This window comes from Rhinolophus sinicus, chromosome 13 (genome assembly GCF_057876585.1).
Source record: "Rhinolophus sinicus isolate RSI-liver-muscle chromosome 13, RSI-T2T, whole genome shotgun sequence".
NCBI classification, from domain to species: Eukaryota; Metazoa; Chordata; class Mammalia; order Chiroptera; family Rhinolophidae; genus Rhinolophus; species Rhinolophus sinicus.
In genome coordinates this window covers 54,163,885-54,183,478 of record NC_142513.1, presented here as the reverse complement: position 1 = coordinate 54,183,478, position 19,594 = coordinate 54,163,885, and the positions used below count along the sequence as shown (strand labels likewise).

Here is a 19,594-nt window from a genome sequence, read left to right as displayed (position 1 = left end):
TTCTTCCCAGAGGAGCAGGATACAATCACCACAGCTCTCAGTGGACTTGTAGCTTCCAACAGTTAAGTTCACAGACTCTCTAATTTTATTTAATGGTTTCATAAAGAAGCAGTGGAGATTGCAGTGCTTTACGCAAGCTGATACCCAGGGCATGTTTACAACATGTTTGTAACATTTTTCTTTCCATTTAATGGATACATAGAATCTTCATAATTGCTACAACTGGGTTTCACCTCCTCTTTGTTAGGTGGGTTAGAACCCTTTTGTTTACATGATACTCTAAGTCTCAATTTCTAGGACTCGAGTCTCCTTAGTTCTGGCCAGGGGAATAACATTTGCCTCAACTCGCATGCTAGATGCTGAATTAAACTTCTTGGACCCACGCCTAAGACAGGATTCTAAGTCTGGCAAGATTCATACACACTCCTGTCTAGAAACTGCTTCCTAATTTTCAGCTCAGGTGCAGGTTCCAGGTTCCATTCTGATTTCCCAATATGGAAGGCAGGCACTTCCCTAAGCCTTCAAAGATTCTCTCTTCCTAAGCTCTAGAAAAATATACAAGTTACCTTTTTTTTTTCTTTTTTTTTTTTTTGCAAGGCTCCCAGACTTTCCAGACAGTCAGAGATAAGCACGCTGCAATTTACCCTCAGAGAATGTGGATTCTTCCCACCCTTAATATTTCCTCAATAGGTGTAATGGGGAGAACTGCAGGCAGATTAAAAAGATTATGTCACCCAGAGCTGATGTATCCCAAAATCAGAAACTCACCCTTCCCCCATCTGACTGGCCCTCTGATCTTCAAGAAGAGATGTATGGAAATCAACATGGAGTTAATTATCAGTCATTCATTTAGCAAATACATACTGAGCACCTAGCATGCTGTAGGAGGCATTTGCTAAGTACGAGGTTATATTACGAAACAGGCAGTCACTGCACACAGTCTTACAGCCATAGGAAGGAGGCATACGGTTCACGCGTTGTTCATTGTTTTATTAAAAATAAGTGTCGTACAGCATTATACATAATAGCCAAAAATGGGGAAAAACCTAAATGACTATTAACTGGTGAATAGAAAAAACAAACTCTGGAATAGCCATATAATGAAATATTGTTTGGCAATAAAAAGGAATGAAGTCCTGATATGTGTTATACCATGTATGGATGGACTTGGAAAACATTATGCTAAATGAAAGAAGCCAGACACAAAAGAGCACGCATTATATGAATCCATTTAAATGAAATGTCCACAAAAGGCAAGTCTATAGAGACAGAAAGTAGATTAGTGATTGTTTGGGCCTGAGAGGGAATGAGGAGTAACTCCAAATGGGCGTAAGGGAGAACTTCCAAAACGGAATTGTGGTAATGATTGTACAACCCCATACGTTTCCTTAAAACAGAAAACATTGCATGTGTGCTTATGACAGTTGGATTTCATAGTATATAAATAATACCTCAATAGCACTATTAAAATATCCTTAAAATTAATTGGGCCATAAACCCCAGACATCATTACTTGAATAATAATAATTACTACACTAAAGGTATTGAAGAGGGGGGAGAGAGAGAAAGGATTAGTGTGTGTGTATATGTATCTCCTTAAACAAGGTGCCCAGTGAAGCTTTTGCTGAGGCACTGACATTTAATGGGAAACCTGAAAGGTGAGAAAGAGCCCGCCACCAGAACCACTGGTGGAGGAGACTAGTCAAAGGGTTAGCATGTGCAAAGGTCCTGGGATGGGAGAAACATTGGCCTATTAGAGAAACTGTAAGGCCCATGTGAGAAGGAACAGTGATGTATAGGGTGGCCCATAGGCCCCATGTAAAGGAACCTAGATTCCATTCTGCGTGTAATTTCAGTGCACTGTACTTGGAAGAGCAGGGAAGCATGCTTTCTTCTCCTTCTCCTCCTCCTCCTTCTTCTCCCCCACTTTCGTTTAGATTAACCTAAGATTGAACAGGGCAAGAGTAAAAGTGGGAAAATCAGACCAGAAGTTGTTCCATATCCCAGGAGAAAGATGGTGGTGTCTTGAATGAGGGTGGCAGAAGGAAAGATGGACAGAAATACATGCATGTCATTTTTATGCTTGAGATCGATCCTACCACAACGGCTCTGACATCTGGGTATTGAAGAGCAAGGCAGCGGGACTCATCAATGATGATTCCCATTTTCTGGTGAGAGAATTTACTAAGATGAGAAAGATTGGGGCAGGAATAGGTTTGGGAGACAGGACGGTCAAGAGTCCCATTTTGGACACACCCAAAGAGCAGTGATGGAGAAGACGATTGAAATAGAGGTTTGCCAAGGAGACTGAGGAAAGGCCAAAGAAAACTCAAGAGAGTGTGATATAGGATCTTATAAAAGAGAGACTTTTGAAAAAGAGAGATCGGATGTCAAATGCAGTGAGGACTGGCAAAATGGATGTCCATGAGCCTGACAGAAGCAGTTCCTGTCCGGGTGAGGGTAGAAGCCATAATGAAATCAGCTGAGACCTAAAGGCAGTGAAGATGTGGAGGCTGTATATGTAAAATGACCCAAAATACTCAGGTGTGAAGGAAAGATGAGGGTGTGACAGCAGTTTTAGGGACATGAGGGGTCAAGGGAATGTTAGCATATCAGTTAGGACTAGTTTGGGCTCCAAATGGGAAGCCCTGCAACGATAACTTACAGTAGGTAGAAGTCTATTTTTCTCCCCCATTGTGTTATGCGGTAAGAAGTTCTGGGCTGCAGTGGCGGCCCAGATCCTTCTCACTGAAAGTTGTGTCAGCGTCAGCATGGGAGAAAGTGATGAGAAGGTCCTCCCATTCTGAGGATGCAACCTCCCGAGAGGTTGAAATGCTGCGTCTGCTTCTTTACCTACGTGGCCACACCTGGGAGCAAGGGAAGCTGCAAAATGTTGTCTAGTCCAGGTCTTTATGGATGGGAGCCAGGCTTCAGCTAAAAGCATAGGTTCTTTCATCAAAGGCGAAGGCTGGAGCGAGGGAAACAGGCAGTCAGTTCTCATCCTTTGCCAAGGATAGCGTTTGATTATTCTTTGTTTGCTTTTTTGTGTTTACATGTTTACACTGTTTTAGTTTGTAAGCTGCAAAGAAGGAGCGTTGCATGCAGGATAGCAATGGACCAAAGTCCCAAACATCCTTGAAAAGGATGAGGGGTACGATGCGGAACCTCAGTAAAACGGCTGGCCTTTCAAAGCAAGAGGCACTCTTTATCAGTTGCAGTTTTGAAGGAAATAAATGAGACAGTGCAGGTGTTGGTGAGTTATACTATTTAAAAGTATGTAAAAGATGAGAGATTTCCCAAATGATGGCATCTATTTCCCAGGTGACATTTGAAGCCAGGTCAGCTTAGAGTAAGTAAACTGGAAGTTTCAGGAGAGAGAAGGCAGCATGGACCTTTTTTTCCCTCTTGTTTTATTGTCATGGAGATCTAACTTAGTAGAGGCACAGGGTGGTGGGAAATGCCCATCTGTGGCGTGGGATTTTATTCTTAGAGTGACACCAAGGTTAGCCAGGGTCAGACCACATTAGCCCCGTGCAGCTGCTAGCACACGTATGGGGATGGCAGATGGTTGAGTTAATCCAAGGTTGGCGTTTGCAAGGCAGGTACTAAAGGAGGCTGAAGACTGCGAAGTTAGTACAGACACTTGGGAGGAAGTAATTCTAAGGGTCCTCACCATTATCCCCTTCAATCCATTCCAATCACTTCCTGCCTCATTTGCCTAAGGCTCTGGTTACTTCTAAGGATTGATATTTTGTAGTTTCTCTTTGTTGTTCGGAAAAAAACCTCTTTCTAAACTTTCACGGTCCATTTCTGTACATAGGACATTTTTCCTAATTTCAGTCCATTTCCCCAATTGCTATTATTTTTGCTTCTGAAGAAGAATAGTCCTAATTTTTCCCTTACAGATATTTTCATACTCTTGTCATCTTTCCCCGTGACTTCCTCTGTAGAACAAACAATTCTCTCCACACGTCTCTGCCATTCTCTCATTTATATCATTTGGATCCCTCTTCCCTGAACCCCGTTCGAGTTCTGGAGAGGCAGCAACTTCATTTTAGAAGGCGTCCTGAAAGGAAAAATGGGAAAAGGTGAAGGGGCAGCTGTATCATCTCGAATGTTCCCATCTTGGCGCAGGTTGGGTGGCCTTTCGGAAGACGCTTGAGTGTTAATTTGTATTTCCCATGGCTCTGCTTCTGTTGAAGGCATTTTCCCAGGAGAGTACAGTCTCACGTTAATATAACTAGATTGGGACAAAAGTCATTATTGGCACTCAAATGCATTCAGTGCTGTGTTGTTGAATGTTATCCATGTACATGAAAAGCCAACTTTTGAAGTCCACTTGTGGCAGAGCTTAACAGTTCCCTTTAGCATTATTCAATGGCAAAAACTACCCACGTTTCCAAGTGTGAAGTACACCCACAGTGCGATATGAGGTGGTAGGTAAACTAAAGGGGACGAGGAGCGATTCCTGACCCTTCGTTTCCTGATTCCTGGCGCCCTTCGCCCTTCGTTGTCTTATTCCAAGAGTTGGCTACAATGGTATCTTGGACTGCTTTACTCTGTAACAATTATTGCGCTGTTCCTTCTCAATTTCCTGGGGGCTGCAAGGAGACCTGTTCTTGTTCCGTTTGGTGGTGAAGTTTGCCAATGGGAGACGATGGTATTTCAAACTATTTCTCTCAGAACAGTAGCTCAGATTTCCAATGTTATTTTGTATTTGATTTCTCATTTCCAAACTATGTGCTTAAGGTAGGGTCATCTGCAAAAGTGGAAAAATGAGTTCTTGGTTTCTAGCTCAGCTTGCTTGTCACCGCATTGTACAGAATAGGTGGTAGGACCAGGGCCCTGTGACTGCATTTGCCCTTCCAGAGGCTCAGCCACTGGAACTTGGAAGTGACCCAGGTCACAAGTTGCCTTTTCCTTAGGCTCATAAGAAAATAAATAAAACCTGTATGTGTTTTATATATATACATACATACATACATACATACATACACACATATGTGAATATACGTGTGTATGAAGGCACATATTTGTGATTTGTATGAATATTTATATATGTGTAAATACATAACTATACTAGGTATAAATGTAAAACACCTTCTCATTTATCACTTGATTACAATCTAGAGGCACTATTTTAACTTCTGCATTTATTGTCCCCAAAGCAAATATGAAGTAACAGCATTGATAACCATTTCTCTAAAGGTGATAAAATACCTAGTGCCATTTATTCTAAAACACTTCATTCATTTATCACCAGAATTATAGTCACAAACTCACCAATATTTTTCCTGTCTTTTCCGACAGATGATGTCTCGTCCATTTGCGACACGTCACAGATTCCCCGGGAATGCCCCAAATGATCAGGGCACCTGTGGTACCTGGTATTTGGCTCCCCAAGCACGCTCTGCAGACCAGGTGGACTGTGGGAAGAAGAACAGGACATCTCAATTGGCCTTTGTCTTTAAGAAAGTGAGTAATTGTCTCTCTCCTGGTCTGCTCCCTCCATGGAGAATTTACTGGCCCAAATTTTTAAAAAAGCTCCTGCCGCGCTCCCCATTTGCGGCAAGTGCAGTTCGTTGAAGGTACAAAATTTGGAGCAAAGAGGCCTCTTGTGGCCTGTTGTGCCTGCGGTTACCCAACTGTGGTGCGGTTTTTCAGTGCACAACTGATTGCACCCACAAAAAGAAAGGCTACACTCTGAAAATGGGTCCCTTTAAGACAGTTGGGGGATTGCATGCTTCCGGTTGGCAAATTGCAATCTTTTATAGAGGCACAGCCATGGCTCCAAGTCTGAAATCCAGGTTAGTCTCCTCAGGTGAGGGAGAGGCCTCCCTCTGTGGAAAGCAGGTGCTGAGCCCCGCCCCCCCGCCCCCGCCCCCGCTTCACCTGCACCACCTGGGGTGCAGTGCATTGGGGTTCAGCAATCCTGACTCCATCTCTTGCCGAGTTCAGCACTCACTCTCCAGAATGTTTGAAGAGAGAAGCTCGGTCACGCTGTCAATATAACACATTTAACCAACTCTAAATTTGCTTTAAAGAGACAGCCACAAAGATTGACTTTTGCAAAGTGACTCCCTCCACCATGCGGCAAAAGATGTCCCCACTGTTATTAACTGTGTCACTGAGTCCATAAGAAAGGGTTTGGAAGGAATTCCAGTGTGAATCCACTAATTTAATAACCCACTAACATAAATTCAGGTAATGGATATGAACACTGTGTTCCAAACATGCTCACAAGTTTTATATGTGTCTTTCCCAAGCAGACAGAGCATGCGTTGTGAGAAGCTCCTGATGAAATAATAAAACCCAATTCTCATCTAGGAAAGAAAAAAAAAAGAATCATTATAGGAGGATGGTAATTTACTTTATATGACCTTCAATTGATTATTCTGTGGCTGCTACACAAATATCACAGGAGCTATTGATCGTAAAACCTACCAAATAGATCTCTAATAGCTTTTACTGGGGAAAAATAATTATGCTTGCACTGTGGTCAAACACACATAAACCAATGTGGAGGTATTAATGTATAGTATTATTACCCATCTGTCTGCGGGGTATGGGGAAGACCCTTCACGGGAGCACACTCTGTCTATGCCCATGAAAGCTCAATATCCAAGCCAACAATTACAGCCAGTTACACGGAAAAATTGATTACTGTAACTAAAAGCTAGAGCTGGAAAGCAGAGGCCGCAGCTTGCTTAATAAAAGTAAAATAATAACGACAGAAATCCTAATTGAGGAGAAGTCCTACTGCCGTGGCCGTGTGGCCACAGAAATTGAATTTCCCTGTGGTGTTGGCAGCCCAGTAACTTCAGAGTCAAGAGCTTTCTATGCAGCCCAGATGGAGATCAATGGTCAACACCCATAAAAGGTCAAGGTGTCTAATCAAAGCACAGATCACTTATGGTTTAAGGAAAAGTATACAACATTATCCAGAAAGGCGGCGAGGAAAACCCAGGGAAAGAGAAAGTCCAGTTCTACTTGGAGGAAGAGTCAGGGTGCTGGGGTCCCTGGTGGGCCATCCACGGAGGCTCAGGTAGGCGGGAGCGGACAGACCAAAGTCTCAGCTGAGGGAGGAACATGCCTCAAGTTCTGTGGAACACATTTTAGACTTCAAAACTCCTCAGCTTGTCTATCACTTGTCCTCCATCCCACCCAGCCCTCCCAAGCCAGTATTTTAAATAATAATGAAAACATAAATGCAGCAAGAGTAAAACCCAAAAACTGCTCTCAAGGTATTAGAATGAGGAAGGATATACGTTTTTAGCACCTAGAATAAGTAGACCAGAATGCTAATGGATATGAGTGATTGGATGAGAAAAAAGGAGAGAGAGAGAGACAGAGAGAGAGAGAGAGAGAGAGAGAGAGAGAGAGAGAGAGAGAGACACTGAGTATACCCAGTGTGTGTGTGTGTGTGTGTGTGTGTGTGTGTGTGTTGGACAGGGGGTAAAGAGTGAGTGAGGGACAGGGGACAATTGTGTCCCCTGCAACAGGGGACAAAATTAGAATGTGTACCTGGATGACCGTGCATTCCAGTCACTGGACAAAGGACTTCTGTCCAGACTGCACCCCAGAACGCTGCTCGAAGCATGGGCACTTTCTTAAACACAACAACAAAATCAAAACCAAAACCAGGTGAGTGTCATGTATGTGAAGGCAGGTTTGAGACCACTGACTCCAGGACAGACCTTTGCTAGCCATGGGGGGTCTCTAACAGAGGCGGGACCTGGCGTGTCCCCAGGGCACGCTTCTGCGGAAGCCCCATGGCTCACATGTTCGTTTCCCTTCCTCTTCTGCATTATCAGTTCCAGTTGTTAAAGGCAGGAAAACTGGAGCCACCGCTCTCTCTCGCCTTCATGAATTATGATTCAGAAGCAAGACGGGGGTGGACAGTTGGGGCATGAGGCTGGCTGCTGTGGTTGCTGTTATTTTATTTTATTTTTTATAGAGAAACATGCTTTTCTGAGAAACCTTGTAGGCTTGAAGCCACCTAGCAAGGCTGTCTGTTTTTTGCTTTTTTTTCCAAGGCTATGCCTGGACAGAACTGACATCTACATAGATACACTCCTGGAATATACTACAAGGGGGAGGCATGGGGATTCTGCCTGTCCTCGGTTGTTCTCAAATTACATGCTAAAGTTGCTGCTTGGGAACCCTTAAACCAGAAGGAGTTATGGAACATGGTTATAAAATCCACCCAGTTAGCAGGACGCATGGTAGCTGCTTCTCCAGAACAGCCAAGGAACTCAGCCTCACCCTTTGAGGCAAGGTAGACACATTCCAGTTGGTTCGCCTGTTTGGAAAACCAAGGTTTCCCTCCCTGTGGTTTGAGGTTCAGCTCTTTTCTCTGAATTGTTACAATCTGTGTTTATGGCCCTTGAGGTTTCTGTGTGGGGTCGTGTTTGCATCCTATGGAGGCTAGTTATTAGCGTTGTGCTAATATTGTTCCCTTAGGTCTGAGGGGAATCCTGCCTTAAGTATATGCACGGGCCAGGCGGACTTCAGACTTGCCTTGCAAACTCCATCATGGGTGCATCATACTCTCAAAGAAACAGACCAGAGGCAACGAATTCTGTCACTTAAATGTGTCCTCACTTACTCTTCCCTTCCAAAGGTAAGCATCATAATTCTTCCACTTTTTAAGAGACTAGACGCAGTGGAGGGCCCCTGTGGTGCCACACACACACACACACACACACACACACACACACACACACACACACACACACGGCAGACCAACCCAAAGCGTGCGCAATAAGGCCGAACGTGTCCTCCGGTCCCACGTTCCTGCGCCCCACTGGCCGCCAGCGGCGGGCTCAGCTCAGAGTACTGTCCCTGTCCCCGGAGTGTACCTGTCCGGTTCTGGCCTTGGAGAACGCAGGGGCTTGTAAGGGCACCGCCAGCCCGGGAGGCGCGGCTAGGAGAGCGGAGGGAAGCTGCGGGCTGCCCCGCAGGTGCGGCCCCATCCGCCGCGGGATTGGCGGTGGCTCTGGGCGCACGGCGGGAGGAGGGTGGATGATGGATGGCCTGTCTGCCTGCTGGGGTCCGAGCAGCGGGGGACCCGCGAGTGTAAATACGAGCGTGCTTCACACCGCCCGGCAGAGCAAGTTGCCTGCACAAAAGGAGCCGGCTTGGGATGTTTAGATTTTGAAGATTAGTTTCTATTATATCTCTGTGGGAGAAAGGAAAACGCACTCTGGGAAAGTGGAGGGTGAAGAAGCCCGCATAATTAAGGGCCGATGTTTGACAAATCATTTCACCATCAGAACAATCCCCCAGCCTCCCCTTCCCAAACTGTAGTTTATGGCTCCTATTTGTCATTTCTGTGAATGACGCCCTATCAGCCTCTGAGAAACAATATGAAATCAGACCTGAACCGTTGCATTCCCTTATCTTGGGCAATATTAAAATCACTGAAAAGAGGGTTTTTTAAAACATGGGGAGGGCGGAAGGAGGGAGGCAATTGCACTTTAGATGATATAGGCAGAAGAGAAATATAAGACAATTGATATTAAATGCTAAAACAAAAACAAAAACCACCGTTTTTTTCCCCAAAAAAAGAATAGCAGAAAGATGTGTTTGAGCTATATAGTTTGCCCATGGGCATGTGGACATTTTTCATAATTTATCTAGCTTTTATGTGTTGTAAAGTCATGAGCAATTTGGATATGTTTTGTTTATCCTTGCAAAAAGAGGACAGCCCACGGTCTCAGGCAATGTGACTTAAGAAGTGTCCTTTGGAAAACTCATTAGGTTGAGAGTAGGGATTGAAGCAGACAGACAGATAACAGGAAAAATGATGTCTTGGAACACTGTGGAACGAGGCTGGTAGAGACACATTGCATCATCCAGGCTCTTCTCTGGCAACTGAAGGACAGGTCCATTCACCACACACATTTGCTCCCATTCAGGTGCAGTGCTGAAGGTGACACATTTCATGTCAAGACATAAGTTGGTCCTGCCTGTACTCTGATTAATTTGCCTCCGAGAGCAAGATAGTTTCAAAAAAATGGTGGGATTTGTTGTCCATAGAAGGAAAGGGTTCTTCCGACTACGTGTGCTTTGGAATACCCACCACCCCTTCTGCCCTAGCCACTACCTCCGCTAAGAAAACGAAAGCCACGTTTAAAACTGCAATAGCTGAAGCTGAATCGTGTCATGGAGGTGTATTTTATATCGTTGTGGTTGAAAAGTGAGTGAGTGGGGAGAGAAAGAACTTAGCTGCATGCATTTCTCTTTTAAATACCATGTCGTAATAGCATAACAGAGGTTTAGAAAAAGGAAAAAAAAAAATTAAAAGAAGCTTAATAACCCCGTCAGGCTAATACTGACTGATAGCATATAAAAAACACACATAAGTTAAATTCATGCATGTTTCTTTCTAGAATTGGTTTTATATATGCTTAAATACTCATAAAAGAGTACATTTGACTCCTGTGGGTTTTTTCATATAAATGTTACATCAAAAGAACTTTTTAATATTAGGAGATAATAGCCATATTAATCAACTTTAATAACTGCATAATATTTCATGGGGTGTATATATAATTTGCTTAACCATTTCTCCTTTGTTGGATACTTAGATTTTAGCAAAGTAAATAATACAGTAACGAACATCCTAAACATCCACGTTTTAATTTATTGATTGCAAGTAAATTTTTAAGTGGAATAAACAACCATGCTCTATGAATATTTGATCGTTTTTATAATAGTTCCAAAACTGCTCTCAAAAAAAAAAAAAAAAAAAAAAAGGAAAAACAAAGTTGTAGCATTCCATCCTACAAAAAAGAAAATATTGGATCACATATTTTACAGTATGTTCAGTGTTTTTGAGACTGCTAACAGAAAACTGTCTGATAACATAGCAGGTGGAAATGATTTCTTTGATTTTCATTTCCTTTGAAGATTAATGAAGTTGTCCTTTTGTTCCTGTTTTTAAAAATTGGTTTTCTTTCTTCCCCTTTCGCATTTGCGTTCTCGTTTTACTTAATTGCTGAGGTAGCTCTGAAGGCAACATATAAAACCAGAATATAGCTTTTTTACAAATCACTCTTACAGGGTGTTAACTTAGAACTAGGGTGGTAACCCCTGGTTAAAACAATCTCAGCAAGAAGTTCCCCACAGCATTGGTATAAGTTGCAGTTTGAAACAATCTGTTGACTTTAGGTTTATAGCAAGCCTCTGCTTTCCCTCCATTGTGGCCCATATAACGATATTATCATCTGTTAAATTACTCCGGAAACTTAAGGGACTTTATAGCAAATCATAGTCTCTCATTAGGAAACTCAGGATCGTTGATCCTTGCACTAGCTTTCTCTCTTGTCTGACATTTTCTGTTGTTTTCTTAAGCCGTGATGTGGTCCTTTAAAAATGCCGTGGTGCATTTCAGCACCTTCTACAAGTGCTCCAGTGCCCAGTAAATAAAGTAGCAGCCCATGTCCCTTTTAGCAAAAGCTATATATCTGTTCAGACTTGTAATTTGCTCCGTTTATATCCTTTGCCCTTGAACTCTGGTTATTAACGCAATGTTTCTCCAAATGATGCCATATAACTCTACTCCGAGCACATTCACCGTGACACCACGAAAACATTCCAAGGACCAGGGCCGGCTGAGGAACGGGAGAGATGACGGCTGAACTGAGCGAGTTGTGGTGCATTTACTCAAAATGGAAAGGCTGTGAGGCTATGACTGTTAACATTCAAATTGCGGTGGCAAGGCCAGAGCCAGACTCTGCTAATATTCTGAGGTCTGGTTGGAAGGCAATTTAGCAGCATAGCTTTGATTAAAAAAGGAAACAGCCGGAACACCTCTCCCAAGAAATAAACTAAAAATCTATCAAAGGATTTGAGGCAGGTGTCCTGGTTACACATGTTAAAAAAATTTCTTTGTCGTGGGTTTTTGGGGGGTGGATTTAGACCAAATTCTTTTGTGCCACCTGTCATGGTGGGGTTATAAGCAGTTTGCATCATTTATTTTATATAAGACAATTGAGCATTGACTATGTTTAATGTTGTTTTCATTTTAGAAATAAAAAGTCACAAATTAATATTTTGTGACATTTTGGGCGAGGAGTGGGACCAGTCTCCCTCTACAATATCTGTGAAGGGAATTACTGATTAACCAAATTAATAATTTAGGTATGATTGCAGTGACGGAGTGAAACCTACTTTGGAACGGAAATTGTTCTCCCACATTTTCGAAAAGGGCATTTACAAAAAGGTCCCTCCTTTTCTAATAAAAAAGTCATACATATGGAATAACGTGCCCATAGAGGAGCTTATCCATTTAGACTACTTCAACATGTGGTATTTGTTTCAAAATAATGTTTTAAAAAGTTTATTTTCTCAAAGTCTTTTTTGGAAGATTTTAATAGATTCACATTAAAATGACTTTACTGCAAAAGTCCTTTTGTTCTGGCATTTTACCTTAAAGAAAATTGTTCATAGTAATGAGATTTAATTTGTACACCATCTCCCCCAAATCCTAAGTTGTGCTTAATGCAGTTCATGAAAAAAAAAATTGTTGATGGGAATGAGAAAATAATATACCATCAAATATCGAATTTCATGCTGAAATATAAGCTGCCATGAAACCTCTTGAGCACACATCTGTATTCTTAGTACTCACTGTGTGCCTTTAGAAAGAAGTAAACACACACACACACACACACACACACGTACCTGCTGCAATTGACTACACTATTATTTTTTTCATACACAAAACATAATTTGAGTACATTTGCATGTGCAAACACACACATGTGAATATTGTCAATACAAGATAAATAAGCCATCGGTTCCCAAGAACTCCAAACACTCTTAAAATGTTCACTGCTCCCATTTTGTTATTCTTCCAGAGGAAAATGAATTCTAGGTGCCAAGTAAGATGTAGCAATAATACTTTGGTAAACAAAGTATGGAGCTGTCCATTTTCTTTCTTTTTTTTCCTGTAATCAGCTGAATCTAAACTAAAGGAGATTTTTCGCCTTTATTTAAAGAGACCAATCTAGTGATCTTAATTTGAGAATCAGGCTTGACTAAAGAAGGTGAAAAATAGGTGAATTTTTAAAATTTTCTGAGAATTGTAGAACCTTCTATTTAGTGGATAAGCAGTCATGAGGCAGACACCGGGGTTGTTGCATCATTCCTCTCTGAACCCCTCCGTGGTAAACGCCCCCACTCTTGTTATTAAATAAATGAATGTAGTTGAATGTTTATTGAACATCATTTGATTAGAATGGAATGAAATTATGGTCTTGTTCATATCCATCCCTGATTCTCCCTTTTTGCTAAAGGCAACTCCAACTTTCCACATTTCTACTGTATTCCTTCCAAATCCACTGCCCTACCTGTGAGGAACATGATTGTATTACTGCTTCAAACAGCTGCTGCTTCCTTGCCTTCTCCTAATTCTTAGGATTGGTATTATTTTCGTTTTGGATAAAGAGCATGAATATTTCTCACTCTTTACTCTCCGTGCACCCAACTATATCCATGTCCTTATTTTCTTAATAGAGTTATATTGTCGTTTTCAAAAATTCACACTCGTTCTGTCTTATCACTAATGTATTCTAATAAGGGCTGTGCTACAGAGTAAACATTTTTCTTTCACAATTTCTGTTTTTCCTGATGTTAATAATTTATTTGCTTTTTTTTAATTATTATTTTTACTTAGCTTTTTAAGTAGTTGTCATTAAACTCTCTGTCAGTCTCTGATTCGCCGCTCAAGCCATCAGGTACTTCAGTTACTCCATCAAGGCTTTCTTTGAAAAATCTTTCCAGAACCTTCTGGTCTACCTCTCTCTAGACCCTGGTTTCTGGGCACAGCTGTCATGCTCTTCACAACTATCCTGTTGTGGAACACTTCACCTGGCTCCTGTATTGGGTCTCATATTTTCTGTATCCTTTTTCTTTCTCTTTCTTGGTTTAGTCTCTAAGATATGTGGAGCCTAGCTTCCCAGGGCTGTGGCTATAAAAAGATGGGGGAGACCTCACAGTCTAAAAGTGTTCTGTTTTATATATACTGTTTGCTGCTAGTTTGGCTTATACTAGAACTACAGGGTAGAAAACCTTTTCTTTTAAGTTTTACATGTATCATTATCCAGAACCTAGTTTTTTGTTGTTTGTTTGTTTTTTAAATACAAATAGACAATAATGTAGTTAGGGTAATCTATTAAAATGGAAAAAGAAAACATCTTTCAAATGAAGATTTTGATTATTTTGTTTGTGATTATAAAGCATTTTGCAGTTTTTGACAATTTTTGGTTAGAAATACTAAACCCCTATAATTTATCATTTTCTACCTTTCTAGAAGATGCAAATTATGCATACCACATGTCCTTTACTTAAGATGATTTCAATATTTACTTTTTTTTTTTTAACACTATCGAATTTTTTTTTTCACGATCTAATTTTAGAACATTTACATCACCTTCCAAAAAAATACTCCATAACCGTTAGCAGTCACTCTCCCTTTTCCCCCTCTCCCTCATCTTTGGCCATTACTAGTCAACTTTATCTGTATGCGTTTGTCTTTTCTATACATTTTATATAAATGAAATCCTAAATAATTAGGTTTTGTGATTGGCTGCTATCAGTTACATAATGTGTTCAAAGTTAATCCATGTGTAGCATGTATCAGTGCTTCATTTGTTTTTATCCTCATTTTGTTTCCATTGTACAGTCTCACCACATATGTTTATACATTTAATTGCTATTTTATAAGCGATATATTATTAACTAGTTCGGCAATTGATGAGTCCCAACATTAGTGGAGAATGGCTGACTATAAAGTAAAATAGGCAGAATGTATGATGCAAAATTGAGTTCGCCTTGGCCAACAAAGCAAACGGTGCCACACATTAAAGAAGATTAATTTCTATTAGGAGATTATTGAAGTGTAAAAATTAAAATAGGAGAAATAGATTATAGAAGAGTTATATTCAACGATGTAAGATTTAATTAAAGTAAGTTATTCCAAATTCTACTTGCATATGCAAATTCTAATAAACTGAGTGCTCGGCCTTACACACACTTAAAAAACAAAAAAAACAAAACCTTAACATAAAATCTACTAAGTATTGAAATATTGAGGGAACTATTGTTCTGAATATGTTATTGTCTGCTGTCTATTTGAATAAACATTCAACTTTACCATGATTTAATGAATTAACCTCCACACATTCTAATTAACAAGAAAACTGGTAGATGTCTAAAAATGCTCCATAATCTCATTGTTTCCAAGAATTGTACCCAGTAAAGAAAAAATCAGAGTGGATACAAAATAAGATTTTAAAAATATGACCAACTTTAATATCATTCTCAGAAGCTTCCCACGTCCAGCGCTCTATATTTCAAGCCTGTTGAAGGTCAATACAAAATGACAGATTGAAATACTGTGCGTGACTTGCAAAAGTCATTTTTGGGCAAACCGTTTCCCAAGACTTAAATGAAATTAAAGCATACCTTGCATCAGACATTTTTATCTTAACTGGATTGTGGCCTCGTTTTCAAAGAATATCACTTTTATCCCTGGTTGTCCAATAGATAGCACCATCGTGACAATGAGCTGGGTAGCGTGTGGCAAACACTGATGAAGAACTGGCCCTGTTCCTTGAAGAAATAATTTTTTTCATCATGGGGAAATAAAATGCCAAGGGTTTTTCTCATAATTTGCAACTTCTCCCTGAGGTTGTAATTGATAGAGGGGGCAGGCCTTAGTGTTTATGAGCACCGGATTTGAGCCACACACAGTTGGCCTCCAATCCCATGGCTGCCACTTTTTCGTAAGCTACTTAACCTATCTGGGGCAACCGGTTACCTCGTGTGTGACGTGGGGGTAGTAACGGTGTTTGTCAGACATCAACCAGGCATGCAGCACAGTACCTGACTCAGAGGGCGCACACACCAATCTAGGAGTCATTCTCACTACTGGTGATGTGAGCATTCGTCTAACACCTGTGTGATTAGTTTTTATCTTTTTTTATTATTCACATTTCTTCCAACTGGCATTATCATTGCAGTGCTCTTGGCTTTGTATACTAATAACGTTAGAGATGAAGATCCTGAAATGACTTGTGGTTCAGCCAGATCACAGAGTTTTCATTCTCACAACTTTTCAGTATGTTTTGCAACCTAGTAATAGAGTAAGGTCCCGTTAATATTCTTGTTTTCTAAGCTTTCTTGACTATCTTCATATGTATTTTCTTAGTGTCAACTTGTCAAGTGCTGTTAAATATTCTGCTGCAATTTTGATTTGAATTCTATGTAACTCAGAGATGTATTTTAGTAAAATTTGTATTTTTCTATGTGACATAACATTTCCACTCTCCATTTCATTGGGTATTCTGTAATGTCATCTGGGAAAGTTACATCTTACTTTGCTCACACAGGCATTTCTCATTTCTAATGTTATTCCTAGGTATATTACAGTTCTTATTACTGTTATAAATGACATGTCTTGTCTCTATTATATTTTTTAGTTGACTATTCTTATCTTAAGAAAGGATCTTGCTTTTACAATATTGATCTTGTATCTGGTCATTATCTTATCAATTGTATTATTCTCACTACTAGTTTTTTTCCATTATTTTCTTAAAACTTCTATATAAATAATTATAGTGCCTCTAAATTGTAACATTTCTGTCTTTTCCATTTTAATATTGCTTTCTCTTATTTTTTTATTTTATTACATGAACCGGAATTTCTACTACGGTGCTAAATAGCAGCTACAAATGTCATCCTCCCTGTCTTTTTTATAAGGGTTTTGGTGGAAATGATTCTAATATGCCAGCATTAAGTATGGCGCAGATTATACATTTCTGGTAGATACCATTATTCTTATGAGGCATTTTTTTTCTGTTTTAGTTTATGTAGTGTTGCTGTCATTTACTTGTTTTTCATTGAAATCATGAATTTTTAGAGAGAGACATCACAATGCATTGGTTCAGAGAGCAAGTTGCAGAGTCAGAATTCTGTATATCCTGCGTCACTCCAACACGTATCTTTCCTGTGCCTCAAGTTTTGAGGCAGATGTAATAGGATCTACTCCACTGGATTATTTTAAAGACTAAGTGAGTTTATAAATGTTAAAGACCTTACCATTGTGCTTGGTACACAACACACAGTGAATTATTTGTTATTATTATTATTATTACTATTATAGAAATGCTCATTTGATATTGTGACTTATAGTAATACATTTCTTACATTTCTTGATGGTGCACCATCTTTTCATTTCTGAGATATATCCTGTTTGGTCATGATTCGTTTAACCCACTGCTGGATTATATTCACTGATACTTGCAACTATTTATGATAGACATTTTGGTCTACAGTTTTCTTTCTTTGTGAATGAGTGAGTCAGTATGTGTGTGTGATCTTTATACAATTTTGCTGTCAAGATTATACTAGCATCGTCTCATGAATTACAAAGACGTGCACATCTTTTTGTGCATTGGGACACTTTCTAGAAAATAGACCCTTATGTAAAGAGTCTATAGAATTAATCCTCAAAAGTCTGGAGTCTGACAAAAGTTTCCGTTTCTTCAGTGATTATTGATGTACTCAGGTTTTTCTTCTCTTGATAGAACCCTTATACTCTATATTTTTCTAGAAGATAGTTTTATTTTTTCTATGATTTCTGTTTTTGACATGAAAGAGTGAACATATTCGCATTTAACTATTTTTAAATTCCCTCCATCTTTAGGTCTATAGAATGTTTTTATTTCTTATTTTAAATACTGTTTTGCTCTTTTTTTTTATTTTCATATTCTTGGTTGGACATGACAGATAATGTGTTTTCTTGGTGTTTGCTGAGACTAATGTTTGGATTTACTGTCATCTAATTTATTTCTTAATTTAACCAAATCTATGCTTTTATCATTATTAATTCATTCCTTCTGTTTTCTCTGGTTTTGGCATAATGTCATTGTTTGTAGTTATCGATAGCATACTTAGATCATATATGTTTAAACTTTCCTGCTCTCTGATGTTCCATCTTTTCTCCAATCACTGCAGTGATTATTGAACACTCATTCAAGGAGCATAAATTGAGTTCCCACTAAAGGAGTACTAAAATTATTTTCCAAGAAATTTGAGAGGCCCTGCTGATATCTTCCAATTACTTCCAATTGAATAAGAAAGTAGATTTTAGAAAGGAAGAATGCAAGAAGACACTCAAGAAAGTTAGCAAGAAGGAAAGAAGGAAAGAGAAGGAAGGAAGGAAAGAAGGAAGAAAGGAAGATTACATTAGAGAGAAACAGAGATACACTCGTTGACAATAGGCATGAGGTACTGTAAAATGATAAATCTGTAACTGAGGGACAAATAATTGCTCTGCTTACCTCACAGCATTGTTATAGGAAACAAATCAATTAATATATGAGAAAGCATTTGGAAATCCTGTACAGAAAGATTAAGTACAGTAGGTCAGGTGGGTGGGATAAACCTAGATTTCCACATGCAATCAAGAATGCTGCCATTCTCAATGTCAGCTCCATCCCTAATCGTGTCACATACTTTTTAAAATGTCACCCAGGAAATTCGTATTTAATTTGTACCTAGCATTTCACACATATTGTGACTGAATTCTGTGCTCTGCAATACTTTTCTCTGCTATAAAATATTAAATACTTTAAATTTGTAGCACAATTGCTTAATTACCCCTGTCCTCAAGTTATCCTCTTCAAATCAACACCTAGCTAGGCTGTGCTCAGTCTTCTTTCCCTGTTGCTTCCACTAAGCAATGCTCCAGAGTCACAGCTATACATTTGGCCCACATGGCCATAAGTCTCACACAAGAACACATAATCCCCATTTTCAGAATTTTGGGGAATGTGTAGTTTGCAAAAGCCCCATCATTCTTCATTTAATCTGTGTTCATCCACTTCCTTCTGTTCCCTTCACAAGTCCCTCCCTGATATTAAGAGACAATTTGGTTGTTGCTGTTTTGGGGCCACAACTATAAAGAGGTAATACAGCATACATGTTAGATAACATATTCTGAGAACTTACCAATCAAGATCTCCAAGCTGTTAAGACAAATTCTTCTTTTGAATCTATCATCTTATTTCCTGGGACTTTCTAGGAACATTCAGTTGCTTTGTGACTTTATTCCTTTCAGAGACATCCGTTCCTCGATGTGGTTTGCAGTTGTACTGAGACTGAAATGTCAGGAACTATAGGATAGGGGTTATCTGTATAACCACTGTTTTCTCCCTCCTTTAAAAGAACCACTTTCTTCTGTGCAGAGACACATGTTTCCTTGCCCCAATCATGTGGTTCCAGAAGGACCTGTCAGTCAGGTAAACTGCCCCCCTGGCCAAAGGAGTAAAGCTCTGATCTAAGCCGGGCCAATCCAAGCACTTCAGTTCTCTTGTCAAAACTGTTGGTTCAAGAGGGTTGTGGTAGGTGCAAGTATGGCCTTCCAACAATGTCTACATCTCGTCTTGATGCTCAGAACAAATGCATGTTATGTTACGTGGCAAAGAGGAATGAAGGCTCCAGCTGGGATGAAGGTTGCTAATTAACGGACCTTAAAATACAGAGAATACCCAGAATGAGGGTAAACCCAGTGCAATCACAA

General features: G+C 39.9%; 1 protein-coding gene and 1 long non-coding RNA gene across 3 annotated transcripts in view; one reads left to right on the top strand and one right to left on the bottom strand.

The window, feature by feature from the left end:
* Window positions 1–992: 992 nt before the first annotated feature.
* LOC141568232 (uncharacterized) lies at window positions 993–9,126 on the bottom strand. The gene is made up of 3 exons (XR_012491305.2): window positions 8,862–9,126; window positions 5,284–5,426; window positions 993–4,759 (listed from the first exon to the last, which is right to left on the bottom strand). It is a non-coding gene; the product is annotated as an uncharacterized LOC141568232 (long non-coding RNA).
* The window catches only part of LOC109444957 (uncharacterized), a 665,687-nt gene continuing 654,568 nt past the window's right edge, over window positions 8,476–19,594 (top strand). For both annotated transcript variants that reach the window (XM_019726756.3, XM_088789330.1), the window contains exon 1: window positions 8,476–8,623. The gene's annotated coding sequence lies outside the window, so the exon portion shown is untranslated. The remainder of the gene's footprint in view (window positions 8,624–19,594) is intronic.